At 36.7% G+C, this 21,100-nt stretch overlaps 16 non-coding genes across 16 annotated transcripts; all 16 read left to right on the plus strand.

The window, feature by feature from the left end:
• Positions 1 to 774: 774 nt before the first annotated feature.
• Positions 775 to 938, plus strand: LOC134698300 (U1 spliceosomal RNA). The gene has a single exon (XR_010103266.1). It is a non-coding gene; the product is annotated as a U1 spliceosomal RNA (small nuclear RNA).
• Positions 939 to 2,064: 1,126 nt separating this feature from the next.
• Positions 2,065 to 2,228, plus strand: LOC134698301 (U1 spliceosomal RNA). The gene has a single exon (XR_010103267.1). It is a non-coding gene; the product is annotated as a U1 spliceosomal RNA (small nuclear RNA).
• A 1,129-nt stretch (positions 2,229 to 3,357) lies between these two features.
• Positions 3,358 to 3,521, plus strand: LOC134698302 (U1 spliceosomal RNA). Its single transcript, XR_010103268.1, has one exon. It is a non-coding gene; the product is annotated as a U1 spliceosomal RNA (small nuclear RNA).
• A 1,131-nt stretch (positions 3,522 to 4,652) lies between these two features.
• Positions 4,653 to 4,815, plus strand: LOC134698468 (U1 spliceosomal RNA). Its single transcript, XR_010103425.1, has one exon. It is a non-coding gene; the product is annotated as a U1 spliceosomal RNA (small nuclear RNA).
• A 1,129-nt stretch (positions 4,816 to 5,944) lies between these two features.
• LOC134698303 (U1 spliceosomal RNA) lies at positions 5,945 to 6,108 on the plus strand. The gene has a single exon (XR_010103269.1). It is a non-coding gene; the product is annotated as a U1 spliceosomal RNA (small nuclear RNA).
• Positions 6,109 to 7,237: 1,129 nt separating this feature from the next.
• On the plus strand, positions 7,238 to 7,401 carry LOC134698304 (U1 spliceosomal RNA). The gene has a single exon (XR_010103270.1). It is a non-coding gene; the product is annotated as a U1 spliceosomal RNA (small nuclear RNA).
• A 1,133-nt stretch (positions 7,402 to 8,534) lies between these two features.
• Positions 8,535 to 8,698, plus strand: LOC134698305 (U1 spliceosomal RNA). Its single transcript, XR_010103271.1, has one exon. It is a non-coding gene; the product is annotated as a U1 spliceosomal RNA (small nuclear RNA).
• Positions 8,699 to 9,823: 1,125 nt separating this feature from the next.
• LOC134698471 (U1 spliceosomal RNA) lies at positions 9,824 to 9,982 on the plus strand. Its single transcript, XR_010103428.1, has one exon. It is a non-coding gene; the product is annotated as a U1 spliceosomal RNA (small nuclear RNA).
• Positions 9,983 to 11,123: 1,141 nt separating this feature from the next.
• Positions 11,124 to 11,287, plus strand: LOC134698306 (U1 spliceosomal RNA). The gene has a single exon (XR_010103272.1). It is a non-coding gene; the product is annotated as a U1 spliceosomal RNA (small nuclear RNA).
• A 1,132-nt stretch (positions 11,288 to 12,419) lies between these two features.
• Positions 12,420 to 12,583, plus strand: LOC134698307 (U1 spliceosomal RNA). Its single transcript, XR_010103273.1, has one exon. It is a non-coding gene; the product is annotated as a U1 spliceosomal RNA (small nuclear RNA).
• A 1,136-nt stretch (positions 12,584 to 13,719) lies between these two features.
• On the plus strand, positions 13,720 to 13,883 carry LOC134698308 (U1 spliceosomal RNA). Its single transcript, XR_010103274.1, has one exon. It is a non-coding gene; the product is annotated as a U1 spliceosomal RNA (small nuclear RNA).
• Positions 13,884 to 15,014: 1,131 nt separating this feature from the next.
• LOC134698456 (U1 spliceosomal RNA) lies at positions 15,015 to 15,179 on the plus strand. Its single transcript, XR_010103413.1, has one exon. It is a non-coding gene; the product is annotated as a U1 spliceosomal RNA (small nuclear RNA).
• A 1,131-nt stretch (positions 15,180 to 16,310) lies between these two features.
• LOC134698309 (U1 spliceosomal RNA) lies at positions 16,311 to 16,474 on the plus strand. Its single transcript, XR_010103275.1, has one exon. It is a non-coding gene; the product is annotated as a U1 spliceosomal RNA (small nuclear RNA).
• Positions 16,475 to 17,611: 1,137 nt separating this feature from the next.
• Positions 17,612 to 17,776, plus strand: LOC134698466 (U1 spliceosomal RNA). Its single transcript, XR_010103423.1, has one exon. It is a non-coding gene; the product is annotated as a U1 spliceosomal RNA (small nuclear RNA).
• Positions 17,777 to 18,894: 1,118 nt separating this feature from the next.
• On the plus strand, positions 18,895 to 19,058 carry LOC134698311 (U1 spliceosomal RNA). Its single transcript, XR_010103277.1, has one exon. It is a non-coding gene; the product is annotated as a U1 spliceosomal RNA (small nuclear RNA).
• Positions 19,059 to 20,189: 1,131 nt separating this feature from the next.
• Positions 20,190 to 20,353, plus strand: LOC134698312 (U1 spliceosomal RNA). Its single transcript, XR_010103278.1, has one exon. It is a non-coding gene; the product is annotated as a U1 spliceosomal RNA (small nuclear RNA).
• The last annotated feature ends 747 nt before the right edge of the window (positions 20,354 to 21,100 follow it).

The following is a 21,100-nucleotide window of genomic DNA, read 5'->3' on the forward strand; positions in this document are numbered from 1 at the left end:
TCAATTTGCTTTACGATGAAACAAGTTTTTGGTTGGCAAGTTATTTTTTTTTTATTTGAAATAGTATGAAATTCAACTATACCTGTTAATTTGCATAAGAGGAAAATACGTGCATTTGATGAAAAGTGATGCCGTATTTTATTTGCCTGGCTATATTGAAAAAGCGGAAACTGCATGTGCAGCACGGACGGATTCAAGAAATAATCTCGCGACCTTTGTCGCCCTCCTTTATCAATTTTAAACGCAAATGATTGCTTTGCCGTCGATTTTTTTCCCCGCACCAAATTGAGTAAATTTGATTTTAAAATTTTGCGCGTACACTGTAAAAATGGTAACTGAATTCGAAACAGAAGCAAACAGTGTTGTATGAACGAAAGGCAGTTACGAATTGAAGCGACGAAGGAGGGAAAAACAATAAAGTTCTTGTTGGTTTTTTTTCCTTTATTGCGGAGGAGTGAATTTTAAACAATTATTGATATTCCGTGTGAAAGCATCATGGCGATCTGAACGTACGTAGTACGTTTTTAATCCACAGAGTTATCCTACTTTATTTGGTCCCTTTCAACAAATCGTCCTGAAAAAGTGTCCCGGTCTTTAATACACCAACGTGTTTCAATGAAATCAGTGGAAGGAGGCAAATGGCCCTCGATGCGAAGTCGATTTTTTTTATTGTATGTTTTAAATTGATGTATCGGCTGACTATAATATGTTCGAATACCTCTTTATAAAGTTACTCCTGATTTACTCAAATGGACAAATGTCAGATATCCAAGCATACTTACCTGGTACAGGGAGCACCGTGATCAAAAAGGCGGTCTCCCCAGGTCGAGGCCTTTCCATTGCACTCCGGTTAGGCTGAAGCCTGCGATTGCCCCAAATGTGGGCAACTCGGGTACGCAATTTTTTAGTGTGGGGGACTGCGTTCGCGCTATCCCCTGTTAATAAATCAAATGTAAAGAGAAGTTCCCAATAAATACTAAAACTTGAAACTGTTGTTAAACTTTTTCTTTGATACGCTGAGACTGTTCAGGAGTAGCGTAAATTATGATCGCAAACCGGTTTTCCACTCTTTTGTTTCATATCATTGTATTTCATCAATTTGAGTATACGATATAAAGAAGCAAATTAATTTCTCAGTCAGACAACTTGGTTTCTACACTTCATATAAGTAAGTTTTGTTTAAATCATTATCTCGTCATCCGTAAATTTCATGTTTTGCCTCTCCGTTTAAGTTACATAAAAAAAAATCCGCTTGCTACAAGTAAAAACTATAAATTAAGTTGGAAGCTTATTCAATTTGCTTTACGATGAAAACAAGTTTTTGGTTGGCAAGTTATTTTTTTTATTTGAAATAGTATGAAATTCAACTATACCTGTTAATTTGCATAAGAGGAAAATACGTGCATTTGATGAAAAGTGATGCCGTATTTTATTTGCCTGGCTATATTGAAAAAGCGGAAACTGCATGTGCAGCACGGACGGATTCAAGAAATAATCTCGCGACCTTTGTCGCCCTCCTTATCAATTTTAAACGCAAATGATTGCTTTGCCGTCGATTTTTTTCCCCCGCACCAAATTGAGTAAATTTGATTTTAAAATTTTGCGCGTACACTGTAAAAATGGTAACTGAATTCGAAACAGAAGCAAACAGTGTTGTATGAACGAAAGGCAGTTACGAAATTGAAGCGACGAAGGAGGGAAAACAATAAAGTTCTTGTTGGTTTTTTTTCCTTTATTGCGGAGGAGTGAATTTTAAACAATTATTGATATTCCGTGTGAAAGCATCATGGCGATCTGAACGTACGTAGTACGTTTTTAATCCACAGAGTTATCCTACTTTATTTGGTCCCTTTCAACAAATCGTCCTGAAAAGTGTCCCGGTCTTTAATACACCAACGTGTTTCAATGAAATCAGTGGAAGGAGGCAAATGGCCCTCGATGCGAAGTCGATTTTTTTTATTGTATGTTTTAAATTGATGTATCGGCTGACTATAATATGTTCGAATACCTCTTTATAAAGTTACTCCTGATTTACTCAAATGGACAAATGTCAGATATCCAAGCATACTTACCTGGTACAGGGAGCACCGTGATCAAAAAGGCGGTCTCCCCAGGTCGAGGCCTTTCCATTGCACTCCGGTTAGGCTGAAGCCTGCGATTGCCCCAAATGTGGGCAACTCGGGTACGCAATTTTTTAGTGTGGGGGACTGCGTTCGCGCTATCCCCTGTTAATAAATCAAATGTAAAGAGAAGTTCCCAATAAATACTAAAACTTGAAACTGTTGTTAAACTTTTTCTTTGATACGCTGAGACTGTTCAGGAGTAGCGTAAATTATGATCGCAAACCGGTTTTCCACTCTTTTGTTTCATATCATTGTATTTCATCAATTTGAGTATACGATATAAAGAAGCAAATTAATTTCTCAGTCAGACAACTTGGTTTCTACACTTCATATAAGTAAGTTTTGTTTAAATCATTATCTCGTCATCCGTAAATTTCATGTTTTGCCTCTCCGTTTAAGTTACATAAAAAAAAATCCGCTTGCTACAAGTAAAAACTATAAATTAAGTTTGGAAGCTTATTCAATTTGCTTTACGATGAAAACAAGTTTTTGGTTGGCAAGTTATTTTTTTTTATTTGAAATAGTATGAAATTCAACTATACCTGTTAATTTGCATAAGAGGAAAATACGTGCATTTGATGAAAAGTGATGCCGTATTTTATTTGCCTGGCTATATTGAAAAAGCGGAAACTGCATGTGCAGCACGGACGGATTCAAGAAATAATCTCGCGACCTTTGTCGCCCTCCTTTATCAATTTTAAACGCAAATGATTGCTTTGCCGTCGATTTTTTTCCCCCGCACCAAATTGAGTAAATTTGATTTTAAAATTTGCGCGTACACTGTAAAAATGGTAACTGAATTCGAAACAGAAGCAAACAGTGTTTGTATGAACGAAAGGCAGTTACGAAATTGAAGCGACGAAGGAGGGAAAAACAATAAAGTTCTTGTTGGTTTTTTTTCCTTTATTGCGGAGGAGTGAATTTTAAACAATTATTGATATTCCGTGTGAAAGCATCATGGCGATCTGAACGTACGTAGTACGTTTTTAATCCACAGAGTTATCCTACTTTATTTGGTCCCTTTCAACAAATCGTCCTGAAAAAGTGTCCGGTCTTTAATACACCAACGTGTTTCAATGAAATCAGTGGAAGGAGGCAAATGGCCCTCGATGCGAAGTCGATTTTTTTTATTGTATGTTTAAATTGATGTATCGGCTGACTATAATATGTTCGAATACCTCTTTATAAAGTTACTCCTGATTTACTCAAATGGACAAATGTCAGATATCCAAGCATACTTACCTGGTACAGGGAGCACCGTGATCAAAAAGGCGGTCTCCCCAGGTCGAGGCCTTTCCATTGCACTCCGGTTAGGCTGAAGCCTGCGATTGCCCCAAATGTGGGCAACTCGGGTACGCAATTTTTTAGTGTGGGGGACTGCGTTCGCGCTATCCCCTGTTAATAAATCAAATGTAAAGAGAAGTTCCCAATAAATACTAAAACTTGAAACTGTTGTTAAACTTTTTCTTTGATACGCTGAGACTGTTCAGGAGTAGCGTAAATTATGATCGCAAACCGGTTTTCCACTCTTTTGTTTCATATCATTGTATTTCATCAATTTGAGTATACGATATAAAGAAGCAAATTAATTTCTCAGTCAGACAACTTGGTTTCTACACTTCATATAAGTAAGTTTTGTTTAATCATTATCTCGTCATCCGTAAATTTCATGTTTTGCCTCTCCGTTTAAGTTACATAAAAAAAAATCCGCTTGCTACAAGTAAAACTATAAATTAAGTTTGGAAGCTTATTCAATTTGCTTTACGATGAAAACAAGTTTTTGGTTGGCAAGTTATTTTTTTTTATTTGAAATAGTATGAAATTCAACTATACCTGTTAATTTGCATAAGAGGAAAATACGTGCATTTGATGAAAAGTGATGCCGTATTTTATTTGCCTGGCTATATTGAAAAAGCGGAAACTGCATGTGCAGCACGGACGGATTCAAGAAATAATCTCGCGACCTTTGTCGCCCTCCTTTATCAATTTTAAACGCAAATGATTGCTTTGCCGTCGATTTTTTTCCCCCGCACCAAATTGAGTAAATTTGATTTTAAAATTTTGCGCGTACACTGTAAAAATGGTAACTGAATTCGAAACAGAAGCAAACAGTGTTGTATGAACGAAAGGCAGTTACGAAATTGACAGCGACGAAGGAGGGAAAAACAATAAAGTTCTTGTTGGTTTTTTTTTCCTTTATTGCGGAGGAGGTGAATTTTAAACAATTATTGATATTCCGTGTGAAAGCATCATGGCGATCTGAACGTACGTAGTACGTTTTTAATCCACAGAGTTATCCTACTTTATTTGGTCCCTTTCAACAAATCGTCCTGAAAAAGTGTCCCGGTCTTTAATACACCAACGTGTTTCAATGAAATCAGTGGAAGGAGGCAAATGGCCCTCGATGCGAAGTCGATTTTTTTATTGTATGTTTTAAATTGATGTATCGGCTGACTATAATATGTTCGAATACCTCTTTATAAAGTTACTCCTGATTTACTCAAATGGACAAATGTCAGATATCCAAGCATACTTACCTGGTACAGGGAGCACCGTGATCAAAAAGGCGGTCTCCCCAGGTCGAGGCCTTTCCATTGCACTCCGTTAGGCTGAAGCCTGCGATTGCCCCAAATGTGGGCAACTCGGGTACGCAATTTTTTAGTGTGGGGGACTGCGTTCGCGCTATCCCTGTTAATAAATCAAATGTAAAGAGAAGTTCCCAATAAATACTAAAACTTGAAACTGTTGTTAAACTTTTTCTTTGATACGCTGAGACTGTTCAGGAGTAGCGTAAATTATGATCGCAAACCGGTTTTCCACTCTTTTGTTTCATATCATTGTATTTCATCAATTTGAGTATACGATATAAAGAAGCAAATTAATTTCTCAGTCAGACAACTTGGTTTCTACACTTCATATAAGTAAGTTTTGTTTAAATCATTATCTCGTCATCCGTAAATTTCATGTTTGCCTCTCCGTTTAAGTTACATAAAAAAAAATCCGCTTGCTACAAGTAAAAACTATAAATTAAGTTTGGAAGCTTATTCAATTTGCTTTACGATGAAAACAAGTTTTTGGTTGGCAAGTTATTTTTTTTTATTTGAAATAGTATGAAATTCAACTATACCTGTTAATTTGCATAAGAGGAAAATACGTGCATTTGATGAAAAGTGATGCCGTATTTTATTTGCCTGGCTATATTGAAAAAGCGGAAACTGCATGTGCAGCACGGACGGATTCAAGAAATAATCTCGCGACCTTTGTCGCCCTCCTTTATCAATTTTAAACGCAAATGATTGCTTTGCCGTCGATTTTTTTCCCCCGCACCAAATTGAGTAAATTTGATTTTAAAATTTTGCGCGTACACTGTAAAAATGGTAACTGAATTCGAAACAGAAGCAAACAGTGTTGTATGAACGAAAGGCAGTTACGAAATTGAAGCGACGAAGGAGGGAAAAACAATAAAGTTCTTGTTGGTTTTTTTTCCTTTATTGCGGAGGAGTGAATTTTAAACAATTATTGATATTCCGTGTGAAAGCATCATGGCGATCTGAACGTACGTAGTACGTTTTTAATCCACAGAGTTATCCTACTTTATTTGGTCCCTTTCAACAAATCGTCCTGAAAAAGTGTCCCGGTCTTTAATACACCAACGTGTTTCAATGAAATCAGTGGAAGGAGGCAAATGGCCCTCGATGCGAAGTCGATTTTTTTTATTGTATGTTTTAAATTGATGTATCGGCTGACTATAATATGTTCGAATACCTCTTTATAAAGTTACTCCTGATTTACTCAAATGGACAAATGTCAGATATCCAAGCATACTTACCTGGTACAGGGAGCACCGTGATCAAAAAGGCGGTCTCCCCAGGTCGAGGCCTTTCCATTGCACTCCGGTTAGGCTGAAGCCTGCGATTGCCCCAAATGTGGGCAACTCGGGTACGCAATTTTTTAGTGTGGGGGACTGCGTTCGCGCTATCCCCTGTTAATAAATCAAATGTAAAGAGAAGTTCCCAATAAATACTAAAACTTGAAACTGTTGTTAAACTTTTCTTTGATACGCTGAGACTGTTCAGGAGTAGCGTAAATTATGATCGCAAACCGGTTTTCCACTCTTTTGTTTCATATCATTGTATTTCATCAATTTGAGTATACGATATAAAGAAGCAAATTAATTTCTCAGTCAGACAACTTGGTTTCTACACTTCATATAAGTAAGTTTTGTTTAAATCATTATCTCGTCATCCGTAAATTTCATGTTTTGCCTCTCCGTTTAAGTTACATAAAAAAAAATCCGCTTGCTACAAGTAAAAACTATAAATTAAGTTTGGAAGCTTATTCAATTTGCTTTACGATGAAAACAAGTTTTTGGTTGGCAAGTTATTTTTTTTTATTTGAAATAGTATGAAATTCAACTATACCTGTTAATTTGCATAAGAGGAAAATACGTGCATTTGATGAAAAGTGATGCCGTATTTTATTTGCCTGGCTATATTGAAAAAGCGGAAACTGCATGTGCAGCACGGACGGATTCAAGAAATAATCTCGCGACCTTTGTCGCCCTCCTTTATCAATTTTAAACGCAAATGATTGCTTTGCCGTCGATTTTTTTCCCCCGCACCAAATTGAGTAAATTTGATTTTAAATTTTGCGCGTACACTGTAAAAATGGTAACTGAATTCGAAACAGAAGCAAACAGTGTTGTATGAACGAAAGGCAGTTACGAAATTGAAGCGACGAAGGAGGGAAAAACAATAAAGTTCTTGTTGGTTTTTTTTCCTTTATTGCGGAGGAGTGAATTTTAAACAATTATTGATATTCCGTGTGAAAGCATCATGGCGATCTGAACGTACGTAGTACGTTTTTAATCCACAGAGTTATCCTACTTTATTTGGTCCCTTTCAACAAATCGTCCTGAAAAAGTGTCCCGGTCTTTAATACACCAACGTGTTTCAATGAAATCAGTGGAAGGAGGCAAATGGCCCTCGATGCGAAGTCGATTTTTTTTATTGTATGTTTTAAATTGATGTATCGGCTGACTATAATATGTTCGAATACCTCTTTATAAAGTTACTCCTGATTTACTCAAATGGACAAATGTCAGATATCCAAGCATACTTACCTGGTACAGGGAGCACCGTGATCAAAAAGGCGGTCTCCCCAGGTCGAGGCCTTTCCATTGCACTCCGGTTAGGCTGAAGCCTGCGATTGCCCCAAATGTGGGCAACTCGGGTACGCAATTTTTTAGTGTGGGGGACTGCGTTCGCGCTATCCCCTGTTAATAAATCAAATGTAAAGAGAAGTTCCCAATAAATACTAAAACTTGAAACTGTTGTTAAACTTTTTCTTTGATACGCTGAGACTGTTCAGGAGTAGCGTAAATTATGATCGCAAACCGGTTTTCCACTCTTTTGTTTCATATCATTGTATTTCATCAATTTGAGTATACGATATAAAGAAGCAAATTAATTTCTCAGTCAGACAACTTGGTTTCTACACTTCATATAAGTAAGTTTTGTTTAAATCATTATCTCGTCATCCGTATAATTTCATGTTTTGCCTCTCCGTTTAAGTTACATAAAAAAAAATCCGCTTGCTACAAGTAAAAACTATAAATTAAGTTTGGAAGCTTATTCAATTTGCTTTACGATGAAAACAAGTTTTTGGTTGGCAAGTTATTTTTTTTTATTTGAAATAGTATGAAATTCAACTATACCTGTTAATTTGCATAAGAGGAAAATACGTGCATTTGATGAAAAGTGATGCCGTATTTTATTTGCCTGGCTATATTGAAAAAGCGGAAACTGCATGTGCAGCACGGACGGATTCAAGAAATAATCTCGCGACCTTTGTCGCCCTCCTTTATCAATTTTAAACGCAAATGATTGCTTTGCCGTCGATTTTTTTCCCCCGCACCAAATTGAGTAAATTTGATTTTAAAATTTTGCGCGTACACTGTAAAAATGGTAACTGAATTCGAAACAGAAGCAAACAGTGTTGTATGAACGAAAGGCAGTTACGAAATTGAAGCGACGAAGGAGGGAAAAACAATAAAGTTCTTGTTGGTTTTTTTTTCCTTTATTGCGGAGGAGTGAATTTTAAACAATTATTGATATTCCGTGTGAAAGCATCATGGCGATCTGAACGTACGTAGTACGTTTTTAATCCACAGAGTTATCCTACTTTATTTGGTCCCTTTCAACAAATCGTCCTGAAAAAGTGTCCCGGTCTTTAATACACCAACGTGTTTCAATGAAATCAGTGGAAGGAGGCAAATGGCCCTCGATGCGAAGTCGATTTTTTTTATTGTATGTTTTAAATTGATGTATCGGCTGACTATAATATGTTCGAATACCTCTTTATAAAGTTACTCCTGATTTACTCAAATGGACAAATGTCAGATATCCAAGCATACTTACCTGGTACAGGGAGCACCGTGATCAAAAAGGCGGTCTCCCCAGGTCGAGGCCTTTCCATTGCACTCCGGTTAGGCTGAAGCCTGCGATTGCCCCAAATGTGGGCAACTCGGGTACGCAATTTTTTAGTGTGGGGGACTGCGTTCGCGCTATCCCCTGTTAATAAATCAAATGTAAAGAGAAGTTCCCAATAAATACTAAAACTTGAAACTGTTGTTAAACTTTTTCTTTGATACGCTGAGACTGTTCAGGAGTAGCGTAAATTATGATCGCAAACCGGTTTTCCACTCTTTTGTTTCATATCATTGTATTTCATCAATTTGAGTATACGATATAAAGAAGCAAATTAATTCTCAGTCAGACAACTTGGTTTCTACACTTCATATAAGTAAGTTTTGTTTAAATCATTATCTCGTCATCCGTAAATTTCATGTTTTGCCTCTCCGTTTAAGTTACATAAAAAAAATCCGCTTGCTACAAGTAAAAACTATAAATTAAGTTTGGAAGCTTATTCAATTTGCTTTACGATGAAAACAGTTTTGGTTGGCAAGTTATTTTTTTTTATTTGAAATAGTATGAAATTCAACTATACCTGTTAATTTGCATAAGAGGAAAATACGTGCATTTGATGAAAAGTGATGCCGGATTTTATTTGCCTGGCGATATTGAAAAAGCGGAAACTGCATGTGCAGCACGGACGGATTCAAGAAATAATCTCGGCGACTTTGTCGCCCTCCTTTATCAATTTTAAACGCAAATGATTGCTTTGCCGTCGATTTTTTTCCCCCGCACCAAATTGAGTAAATTTGATTTGAAAATTTTGCGCGTACACTGTAAAAATGGTAACTGAATTCGAAACAGAAGCAAACAGTGTTGTATGAACGAAAGGCAGTTACGAAATTGAAGCGACGAAGGAGGGAAAAACAATAAAGTTCTTGGTGGTTTTTTTTCCTTTATTGCGGAGGAGTGAATTTTAAACAATTATTGATATTCCGTGTGAAAGCATCATGGCGATCTGAACGTACGTAGTACGTTTGTATCCACAGAGTTATCCTACTTTATTTGGTCCCTTTCAACAAATCGTCCTGAAAAAGTGTCCCGGTCTTTAATACACCAACGTGTTTCAATGAAATCAGTGGAAGGAGGCAAATGGCCCTCGATGCGAAGTCGATTTTTTTTATTGTATGTTTTAAATTGATGTATCGGCTGACTATATATGTTCGAATACCTCTTTATAAAGTTACTCCTGATTACTCAAATGGGACAAATGTCAGATATCCAAGCATACTTACCTGGTACAGGGAGCACCGTGATCAAAAGGCGGTCTCCCCAGGTCGAGGCCTTTCCATTGCACTCCGGTTAGGCCTGAAGCCTGCGATTGCCCCAATGTGGGCACACAGGGTACGCAATGTTTTAGGTGGGGACTGCGTCGCGCTATACAAGATTTAGATAGTAATCCTGATATATCTAAACAAGTTCCCAATAAATACTAAAACTTGAAACTGTTGTTAAACTTTTTCTTTGATACGCTGAGACTGTTCAGGAGTAGCGTAAATTATGATCGCAAACCGGTTTTCCACTCTTTTGTTTCATATCATTGTATTTCATCAATTTGAGTATACGATATAAAGAAGCAAATTAATTTCTCAGTCAGACAACTTGGTTTCTACACTTCATATAAGTAAGTTTTGTTTAAATCATTATCTCGTCATCCGTAAATTTCATGTTTTGCCTCTCCGTTTAAGTTACATAAAAAAAAATCCGCTTGCTACAAGTAAAAACTATAAATTAAGTTTGGAAGCTTATTCAATTTGCTTTACGATGAAAACAAGTTTTTTGGTTGGCAAGTTATTTTTTTTTATTTGAAATAGTATGAAATTCAACTATACCTGTTAATTTGCATAAGAGGAAAATACGTGCATTTGATGAAAAGTGATGCCGTATTTTATTTGCCTGGCTATATTGAAAAAGCGGAAACTGCATGTGCAGCACGGACGGATTCAAGAAATAATCTCGCGACCTTTGTCGCCCTCCTTTATCAATTTTAAACGCAAATGATTGCTTTGCCGTCGATTTTTTTCCCCCGCACCAAATTGAGTAAATTTGATTTTAAAATTTTGCGCGTACACTGTAAAAATGGTAACTGAATTCGAAACAGAAGCAAACAGTGTTGTATGAACGAAAGGCAGTTACGAAATTGAAGCGACGAAGGAGGGAAAAACAATAAAGTTCTTGTTGGTTTTTTTTTCCTTTATTGCGGAGGAGTGAATTTTAAACAATTATTGATATTCCGTGTGAAAGCATCATGGCGATCTGAACGTACGTAGTACGTTTTTAATCCACAGAGTTATCCTACTTTATTTGGTCCCTTTCAACAAATCGTCCTGAAAAAGTGTCCCGGTCTTTAATACACCAACGTGTTTCAATGAAATCAGTGGAAGGAGGCAAATGGCCCTCGATGCGAAGTCGATTTTTTTTATTGTATGTTTTAAATTGATGTATCGGCTGACTATAATATGTTCGAATACCTCTTTATAAAGTTTCTCCTGATTTACTCAAATGGACAAATGTCAGATATCCAAGCATACTTACCTGGTACAGGGAGCACCGTGATCAAAAAGGCGGTCTCCCCAGGTCGAGGCCTTTCCATTGCACTCCGGTTAGGCTGAAGCCTGCGATTGCCCCAAATGTGGGCAACTCGGGTACGCAATTTTTTAGTGTGGGGGACTGCGTTCGCGCTATCCCCTGTTAATAAATCAAATGTAAAGAGAAGTTCCCAATAAATACTAAAACTTGAAACTGTTGTTAAACTTTTTCTTTGATACGCTGAGACTGTTCAGGAGTAGCGTAAATTATGATCGCAAACCGGTTTTCCACTCTTTTGTTTCATATCATTGTATTTCATCAATTTGAGTATACGATATAAAGAAGCAAATTAATTTCTCAGTCAGACAACTTGGTTTCTACACTTCATATAAGTAAGTTTTGTTTAAATCATTATCTCGTCATCCGTAAATTTCATGTTTTGCCTCTCCGTTTAAGTTACATAAAAAAAAATCCGCTTGCTACAAGTAAAAACTATAAATTAAGTTTGGAAGCTTATTCAATTTGCTTTACGATGAAAACAAGTTTTTGGTTGGCAAGTTATTTTTTTTTATTTGAAATAGTATGAAATTCAACTATACCTGTTAATTTGCATAAGAGGAAAATACGTGCATTTGATGAAAAGTGATGCCGTATTTTATTTGCCTGGCTATATTGAAAAAGCGGAAACTGCATGTGCAGCACGGACGGATTCAAGAAATAATCTCGCGACCTTTGTCGCCCTCCTTTATCAATTTTAAACGCAAATGATTGCTTTGCCGTCGATTTTTTTCCCCCGCACCAAATTGAGTAAATTTGATTTTAAAATTTTGCGCGTACACTGTAAAAATGGTAACTGAATTCGAAACAGAAGCAAACAGTGTTGTATGAACGAAAGGCAGTTACGAAATTGAAGCGACGAAGGAGGGAAAAACAATAAAGTTCTTGTTGGTTTTTTTTCCTTTATTGCGGAGGAGTGAATTTTAAACAATTATTGATATTCCGTGTGAAAGCATCATGGCGATCTGAACGTACGTAGTACGTTTTTAATCCACAGAGTTATCCTACTTTATTTGGTCCCTTTCAACAAATCGTCCTGAAAAAGTGTCCCGGTCTTTAATACACCAACGTGTTTCAATGAAATCAGTGGAAGGAGGCAAATGGCCCTCGATGCGAAGTCGATTTTTTTTATTGTATGTTTTAAATTGATGTATCGGCTGACTATAATAATGTTCGAATACCTCTTTATAAAGTTACTCCTGATTTACTCAAATGGACAAATGTCAGATATCCAAGCATACTTACCTGGTACAGGGAGCACCGTGATCAAAAAGGCGGTCTCCCCAGGTCGAGGCCTTTCCATTGCACTCCGGTTAGGCTGAAGCCTGCGATTGCCCCAAATGTGGGCAACTCGGGTACGCAATTTTTTAGTGTGGGGGACTGCGTTCGCGCTATCCCCTGTTAATAAATCAAATGTAAAGAGAAGTTCCCAATAAATACTAAAACTTGAAACTGTTGTTAAACTTTTTCTTTGATACGCTGAGACTGTTCAGGAGTAGCGTAAATTATGATCGCAAACCGGTTTTCCACTCTTTTGTTTCATATCATTGTATTTCATCAATTTGAGTATACGATATAAAGAAGCAAATTAATTTCTCAGTCAGACAACTTGGTTTTCACACTTCATATAAGTAAGTTTTGTTTAAATCATTATCTCGTCATCCGTAAATTTCATGTTTTGCCCTCTCCGTTTAAGTTACATAAAAAAAAATCCGCTTGCTACAAGTAAAAACTATAAATTAAGTTTGGAAGCTTATTCAATTTGCTTTACGATGAAAACAAGTTTTTGGTTGGCAAGTTATTTTTTTTTTATTTGAAATAGTATGAAATTCAACTATACCTGTTAATTTGCATAAGAGGAAAATACGTGCATTTGATGAAAAGTGATGCCGTATTTTATTTGCCTGGCTATATTGAAAAAGCGGAAACTGCATGTGCAGCACGGACGGATTCAAGAAATAATCTCGCGACCTTTGTCGCCCTCCTTTATCAATTTTAAACGCAAATGATTGCTTTGCCGTCGATTTTTTTTCCCCCGCACCAAATTGAGTAAATTTGATTTTAAAATTTTGCGCGTACACTGTAAAAATGGTAACTGAATTCGAAACAGAAGCAAACAGTGTTGTATGAACGAAAGGCAGTTACGAAATTGAAGCGACGAAGGAGGGAAAAAACAATAAAGTTCTTGTTGGTTTTTTTTTCCTTTATTGCGGAGGAGTGAATTTTAAACAATTATTGATATTCCGTGTGAAAGCATCATGGCGATCTGAACGTACGTAGTACGTTTTTAATCCACAGAGTTATCCTACTTTATTTGGTCCCTTTCAACAAATCGTCCTGAAAAAGTGTCCCGGTCTTTAATACACCAACGTGTTTCAATGAAATCAGTGGAAGGAGGCAAATGGCCCTCGATGCGAAGTCGATTTTTTTTATTGTATGTTTTAAATTGATGTATCGGCTGACTATAATATGTTCGAATACCTCTTTATAAAGTTACTCCTGATTTACTCAAATGGACAAATGTCAGATATCCAAGCATACTTACCTGGTACAGGGAGCACCGTGATCAAAAAGGCGGTCTCCCCAGGTCGAGGCCTTTCCATTGCACTCCGGTTAGGCTGAAGCCTGCGATTGCCCCAAATGTGGGCAACTCGGGTACGCAATTTTTTAGTGTGGGGGACTGCGTTCGCGCTATCCCCTGTTAATAAATCAAATGTAAAAGAGAAGTTCCCAATAAATACTAAAACTTGAAACTGTTGTTAAACTTTTTCTTTGATACGCTGAGACTGTTCAGGAGTAGCGTAATTATGATCGCAAACCGGTTTTCCACTCTTTTGTTTCATATCATTGTATTTCATCAATTTGAGTATACGATATAAAGAAGCAAATTAATTTCTCAGTCAGACAACTTGGTTTCTACACTTCATATAAGTAAGTTTTGTTTAAATCATTATCTCGTCATCCGTAAATTTCATGTTTTGCCTCTCCGTTTAAGTTACATAAAAAAAAATCCGCTTGCTACAAGTAAAAACTATAAATTAAGTTTGGAAGCTTATTCAATTTGCTTTACGATGAAAACAAGTTTTTGGTTGGCAAGTTATTTTTTTTTATTTGAAATAGTATGAAATTCAACTATACCTGTTAATTTGCATAAGAGGAAAATACGTGCATTTGATGAAAAGTGATGCCGTATTTTATTTGCCTGGCTATATTGAAAAAGCGGAAACTGCATGTGCAGCACGGACGGATTCAAGAAATAATCTCGCGACCTTTGTCGCCCTCCTTTATCAATTTTAAACGCAAATGATTGCTTTGCCGTCGATTTTTTTCCCCCGCACCAAATTGAGTAAATTTGATTTTAAAATTTTGCGCGTACACTGTAAAAATGGTAACTGAATTCGAAACAGAAGCAAACAGTGTTGTATGAACGAAAGGCAGTTACGAAATTGAAGCGACGAAGGAGGGAAAAACAATAAAGTTCTTGTTGGTTTTTTTTCCTTTATTGCGGAGGAGTGAATTTTAAACAATTATTGATATTCCGTGTGAAAGCATCATGGCGATCTGAACGTACGTAGTACGTTTTTAATCCACAGAGTTATCCTACTTTATTTGGTCCCTTTCAACAAATCGTCCTGAAAAAGTGTCCCGGTCTTTAATACACCAACGTGTTTCAATGAAATCAGTGGAAGGAGGCAAATGGCCCTCGATGCGAAGTCGATTTTTTTTATTGTATGTTTTAAATTGATGTATCGGCTGACTATAATATGTTCGAATACCTCTTTATAAAGTTACTCCTGATTTACTCAAATGGACAAATGTCAGATATCCAAGCATACTTACCTGGTACAGGGAGCACCGTGATCAAAAAGGCGGTCTCCCCAGGTCGAGGCCTTTCCATTGCACTCCGGTTAGGCTGAAGCCTGCGATTGCCCCAAATGTGGGCAACTCGGGGTACGCAATTTTTTAGTGTGGGGGACTGCGTTCGCGCTATCCCCTGTTAATAAATCAAATGTAAAGAGAAGTTCCCAATAAATACTAAAACTTGAAACTGTTGTTAAACTTTTTCTTTGATACGCTGAGACTGTTCAGGAGTAGCGTAAATTATGATCGCAAACCGGTTTTCCACTCTTTTGTTTCATATCATTGTATTTCATCAATTTGAGTATACGATATAAAGAAGCAAATTAATTTCTCAGTCAGACAACTTGGTTTCTACACTTCATATAAGTAAGTTTTGTTTAAATCATTATCTCGTCATCCGTAAATTTCATGTTTTGCCTCTCCGTTTAAGTTACATAAAAAAAAATCCGCTTGCTACAAGTAAAAACTATAAATTAAGTTTGGAAGCTTATTCAATTTGCTTTACGATGAAAACAAGTTTTTTGGTTGGCAAGTTATTTTTTTTTATTTGAAATAGTATGAAATTCAACTATACCTGTTAATTTGCATAAGAGGAAAATACGTGCATTTGATGAAAAGTGATGCCGTATTTTATTTGCCTGGCTATATTGAAAAAGCGGAAACTGCATGTGCAGCACGGACGGATTCAAGAAATAATCTCGCGACCTTTGTCGCCCTCCTTTATCAATTTTAAACGCAAATGATTGCTTTGCCGTCGATTTTTTTCCCCCGCACCAAATTGAGTAAATTTGATTTTAAAATTTGCGCGTACACTGTAAAAATGGTAACTGAATTCGAAACAGAAGCAAACAGTGTTGTATGAACGAAAGGCAGTTACGAAATTGAAGCGACGAAGGAGGGAAAAACAATAAAGTTCTTGTTGGTTTTTTTTCCTTTATTGCGGAGGAGTGAATTTTAAACAATTATTGATATTCCGTGTGAAAGCATCATGGCGATCTGAACGTACGTAGTACGTTTTTAATCCACAGAGTTATCCTACTTTATTTGGTCCCTTTCAACAAATCGTCCTGAAAAAGTGTCCCGGTCTTTAATACACCAACGTGTTTCAATGAAATCAGTGGAAGGAGGCAAATGGCCCTCGATGCGAAGTCGATTTTTTTTATTGTATGTTTTAAATTGATGTATCGGCTGACTATAATATGTTCGAATACCTCTTTATAAAGTTACTCCTGATTTACTCAAATGGACAAATGTCAGATATCCAAGCATACTTACCTGGTACAGGGAGCACCGTGATCAAAAAGGCGGTCTCCCCAGGTCGAGGCCTTTCCATTGCACTCCGGTTAGGCTGAAGCCTGCGATTGCCCCAAATGTGGGCAACTCGGGTACGCAATTTTTTAGTGTGGGGGACTGCGTTCGCGCTATCCCCTGTTAATAAATCAAATGTAAAGAGAAGTTCCCAATAAATACTAAAACTTGAAACTGTTGTTAAACTTTTTCTTTGATACGCTGAGACTGTTCAGGAGTAGCGTAAATTATGATCGCAAACCGGTTTTTCCACTCTTTTGTTTCATATCATTGTATTTCATCAATTTGAGTATACGATATAAAGAAGCAAATTAATTTCTCAGTCAGACAACTTGGTTTCTACACTTCATATAAGTAAGTTTTGTTTAAATCATTATCTCGTCATCCGGTAAATTTCATGTTTTGCCTCTCCGTTTAAGTTACATAAAAAAAAAATCCGCTTGCTACAAGTAAAAACTATAAATTAAGTTTGGAAGCTTATTCAATTTGCTTTACGATGAAAACAAGTTTTTTGGTTGGCAAGTTATTTTTTTTTATTTGAAATAGTATGAAATTCAACTATACCTGTTAATTTGCATAAGAGGAAAATACGTGCATTTGATGAAAAAGTGATGCCGTATTTTATTTGCCTGGCTATATTGAAAAAGCGGGAAACTGCATGTGCAGCACGGACGGATTCAAGAAATAATCTCGCGACCTTTGTCGCCCTCCTTTATCAATTTTAAAACGCAAATGATTGCTTTGCCGTCGATTTTTTTCCCCCGCACCAAATTGAGTAAATTTGATTTTAAAATTTTGCGCGTACACTGTAAAAATGGTAACTGAATTCGAAACAGAAGCAAACAGTGTTGTATGAACGAAAGGCAGTTACGAAAATTGAAGCGACGAAGGAGGGAAAAACAATAAAGTTCTTGTTGGTTTTTTTTCCTTTATTGCGGAGGAGTGAATTTTAAACAATTATTGATATTCCGTGTGAAAGCATCATGGCGATCTGAACGTACGTAGTACGTTTTAATCCACAGAGTTATCCTACTTTATTTGGTCCCTTTCAACAATCGTCCTGAAAAAGTGTCCCGGTCTTTAATACACCAACGTGTTTCAATGAAATCAGTGGAAGGAGGCAAATGGCCCTCGATGCGAAGTCGATTTTTTTTATTGTATGTTTTAAATTGATGTATCGGCTGACTATAATATGTTCGAATACCTCTTTATAAAGTTACTCCTGATTTACTCAAATGGACAAATGTCAGATATCCAAGCATACTTACCTGGTACAGGGAGCACCGTGATCAAAAAGGCGGTCTCCCCAGGTCGAGGCCTTTCCATTGCACTCCGGTTAGGCTGAAGCCTGCGATTGCCCCAAATGTGGGCAACTCGGGTACGCAATTTTTTAGTGTGGGGGACTGCGTTCGCGGCTATCCCCTGTTAATAAATCAAATGTAAAGAGAAGTTCCCAATAAATACTAAATTAAACTTTTTCTTTGATACGCTGAGACTGTTCAGGAGTAGCGTAAATTATGATCGCAAACCGGTTTTCCACTCTTTTGTTTCATATCATTGTATTTCATCAATTTGAGTATACGATATAAAGAAGCAAATTAATTTCTCAGTCAGACAACTTGGTTTCTACACTTCATATAAGTAAGTTTTGTTTAAATCATTATCTCGTCATCCGTAAATTTCATGTTTTGCCTCTCCGTTTAAGTTACATAAAAAAAAATCCGCTTGCTACAAGTAAAAACTATAAATTAAGTTTGGAAGCTTATTCAATTTGCTTTACGATGAAAACAAGTTTTTGGTTGGCAAGTTATTTTTTTTTATTTGAAATAGTATGAAATTCAACTATACCTGTTAATTTGCATAAGAGGAAAATACGTGCATTTGATGAAAAGTGATGCCGTATTTTATTTGCCTGGCTATATTGAAAAAGCGGAAACTGCATGTGCAGCACGGACGGATTCAAGAAATAATCTCGCGACCTTTGTCGCCCTCCTTTATCAATTTTAAACGCAAATGATTGCTTTGCCGTCGATTTTTTTCCCCCGCACCAAATTGAGTAAATTTGATTTTAAAATTTTGCGCGTACACTGTAAAAATGGTAACTGAATTCGAAACAGAAGCAAACAGTGTTGTATGAACGAAAGGCAGTTACGAAATTGAAGCGACGAAGGGAGGGAAAAACAATAAAGTTCTTGTTGGTTTTTTTTCCTTTATTGCGGAGGAGTGAATTTTAAACAATTATTGATATTCCGTGTGAAAGCATCATGGCGATCTGAACGTACGTAGTACGTTTTTAATCCACAGAGTTATCCTACTTTATTTGGTCCCTTTCAACAAATCGTCCTGAAAAAGTGTCCCGGTCTTTAATACACCAACGTGTTTCAATGAAATCAGTGGAAGGAGGCAAATGGCCCTCGATGCGAAGTCGATTTTTTTTATTGTATGTTTTAAATTGATGTATCGGCTGACTATAATATGTTCGAATACCTCTTTATAAAGTTACTCCTGATTTACTCAAATGGACAAATGTCAGATATCCAAGCATACTTACCTGGTACAGGGAGCACCGTGATCAAAAAGGCGGTCTCCCCAGGTCGAGGCCTTTCCATTGCACTCCGGTTAGGCTGAAGCCTGCGATTGCCCCAAATGTGGGCAACTCGGGTACGCAATTTTTTAGTGTGGGGGACTGCGTTCGCGCTATCCCCTGTTAATAAATCAAATGTAAAGAGAAGTTCCCAATAAATACTAAAACTTGAAACTGTTGTTAAACTTTTTCTTTGATACGCTGAGACTGTTCAGGAGTAGCGTAAATTATGATCGCAAACCGGTTTTCCACTCTTTTGTTTCATATCATTGTATTTCATCAATTTGAGTATACGATATAAAGAAGCAAATTAATTTCTCAGTCAGACAACTTGGTTTCTACACTTCATATAAGTAAGTTTTGTTTAAATCATTATCTCGTCATCCGTAAATTTCATGTTTTGCCTCTCCGTTTAAGTTACATAAAAAAAAATCCGCTTGCTACAAGTAAAAACTATAAATTAAGTTTGGAAGCTTATTCAATTTGCTTTACGATGAAAACAAGTTTTTGGTTGGCAAGTTATTTTTTTTTATTTGAAATAGTATGAAATTCAACTATACCTGTTAATTTGCATAAGAGGAAAATACGTGCATTTGATGAAAAGTGATGCCGTATTTTATTTGCCTGGCTATATTGAAAAAGCGGAAACTGCATGTGCAGCACGGACGGATTCAAGAAATAATCTCGCGACCTTTGTCGCCCTCCTTTATCAATTTTAAACGCAAATGATTGCTTTGCCGTCGATTTTTTTCCCCCGCACCAAATTGAGTAAATTTGATTTTAAAATTTTGCGCGTACACTGTAAAAATGGTAACTGAATTCGAAACAGAAGCAAACAGTGTTGTATGAACGAAAGGCAGTTACGAAATTGAAGCGACGAAGGAGGGAAAAACAATAAAGTTCTTGTTGGTTTTTTTTCCTTTATTGCGGAGGAGTGAATTTTAAACAATTATTGATATTCCGTGTGAAAGCATCATGGCGATCTGAACGTACGTAGTACGTTTTTAATCCACAGAGTTATCCTACTTTATTTGGTCCCTTTCAACAAATCGTCCTGAAAAAGTGTCCCGGTCTTTAATACACCAACGTGTTTCAATGAAATCAGTGGAAGGAGGCAAATGGCCCTCGATGCGAAGTCGATTTTTTTTATTGTATGTTTTAAATTGATGTATCGGCTGACTATAATATGTTCGAATACCTCTTTATAAAGTTACTCCTGATTTACTCAAATGGACAAATGTCAGATATCCAAGCATACTTACCTGGTACAGGGAGCACCGTGATCAAAAAGGCGGTCTCCCCAGGTCGAGGCCTTTCCATTGCACTCCGGTTAGGCTGAAGCCTGCGATTGCCCCAAATGTGGGCAACTCGGGTACGCAATTTTTTAGTGTGGGGGACTGCGTTCGCGCTATCCCCTGTTAATAAATCAAATGTAAAGAGAAGTTCCCAATAAATACTAAAACTTGAAACTGTTGTTAAACTTTTTCTTTGATACGCTGAGACTGTTCAGGAGTAGCGTAAATTATGATCGCAAACCGGTTTTCCACTCTTTTGTTTCATATCATTGTATTTCATCAATTTGAGTATACGATATAAAGAAGCAAATTAATTTCTCAGTCAGACAACTTGGTTTCTACACTTCATATAAGTAAGTTTTGTTTAAATCATTATCTCGTCATCCGTAAATTTCATGTTTTGCCTCTCCGTTTAAGTTACATAAAAAAAAATCCGCTTGCTACAAGTAAAAACTATAAATTAAGTTTGGAAGCTTATTCAATTTGCTTTACGATGAAAACAAGTTTTTGGTTGGCAAGTTATTTTTTTTTATTTGAAATAGTATGAAATTCAACTATACCTGTTAATTTGCATAAGAGGAAAATACGTGCATTTGATGAAAAGTGATGCCGTATTTTATTTGCCTGGCTATATTGAAAAAGCGGAAACTGCATGTGCAGCACGGACGGATTCAAGAAATAATCTCGCGACCTTTGTCGCCCTCCTTTATCAATTTTAAACGCAAATGATTGCTTTGCCGTCGATTTTTTTCCCCCGCACCAAATTGAGTAAATTTGATTTTAAAATTTTGCGCGTACACTGTAAAAATGGTAACTGAATTCGAAACAGAAGCAAACAGTGTTGTATGAACGAAAGGCAGTTACGAAATT

This window comes from Mytilus trossulus, chromosome 14, assembly GCF_036588685.1.
Source record: "Mytilus trossulus isolate FHL-02 chromosome 14, PNRI_Mtr1.1.1.hap1, whole genome shotgun sequence".
NCBI lineage: Eukaryota > Metazoa > Mollusca > Bivalvia > Mytilida > Mytilidae > Mytilus > Mytilus trossulus.